This window comes from Chrysochloris asiatica, unplaced genomic scaffold (genome assembly GCF_000296735.1).
Source record: "Chrysochloris asiatica unplaced genomic scaffold, ChrAsi1.0 scaffold00045, whole genome shotgun sequence".
In the NCBI taxonomy this organism is placed as follows: Eukaryota; Metazoa; Chordata; class Mammalia; order Afrosoricida; family Chrysochloridae; genus Chrysochloris; species Chrysochloris asiatica.
Window position 1 is genome coordinate 7,703,665 of NW_006408563.1, and position 813 is coordinate 7,704,477.

The 813-nt window shown below is 40.0% G+C and overlaps 1 protein-coding gene across 1 annotated transcript in view; it reads left to right on the top strand.

Moving 5' to 3' along the window:
• The window catches only part of ICA1L (islet cell autoantigen 1,69kDa-like), a 65,087-nt gene that overhangs the window by 16,890 nt on the left and 47,384 nt on the right, over positions 1-813 (top strand). The gene's annotated exons all lie outside the window — the stretch shown is intronic.

The following is an 813-nucleotide window of genomic DNA, read 5'->3' on the forward strand; positions in this document are numbered from 1 at the left end:
AAAGATCAGGTTTCTTTTAATTGGCTACAATTGATTTCCCCTACTCATCTGTCAGTTTGTCATACTGTGGTGGCTGTGTGTTGCTGTGATGCTGGAAGCTATGCCACCTGTATTTTACTTACCAGTAGGGTCCTGGTGTAGTGCTGTGGGTTAATGTGCCGAACTGCAAGGTCGGTGGTTCAAGCTCACCAGCTGTTCCTCAGAAACCCTATACAGGGTCACTATGGGTCAGAACTGACTCGACGGAACTTAACAACAACAACCGGGTACACCCATGGTGACTAGGTTACAGCTGAGCTTCAAAACTAAAACAGATTGGAAGGAGGAAAGGTGGACTACTTCTCAATATTTAGCCACAGAAAACTTTATGATTGGCAGTAGAATAATGACTGCTTAAATATGATGAATAGCACCAGAATGTTGTTGAGATATAGTACTGGAATATGAACCCCTCAGGTTGGAAGGCACTCAAAATACAACCAGGAAAATCTACCTCCTCAAAGTACAATTGATCATGATGATGCAAATGAAGTATAGCTTTCGAGGTCTCCATTTGCTGATGAGGCACCACTCAAAATGAGGAGAAACAACTATAAGCATCTGTTAATAATCAGAACTGGAAAGTACAAAGTATGAATATAGGAAAATTGGAAGTTGTCAAAAATGAAATGGAACACATGACCTTTGATAATCCTATGCATTAGTGATCTTAAATTGACTGGTATTGGCCATTTTGAACCTGATAATCATGGTTTACTATGCCAGAAATGACAAACTGTAGAGGAATGGTGCCACATTCATCATAAAAAAGAA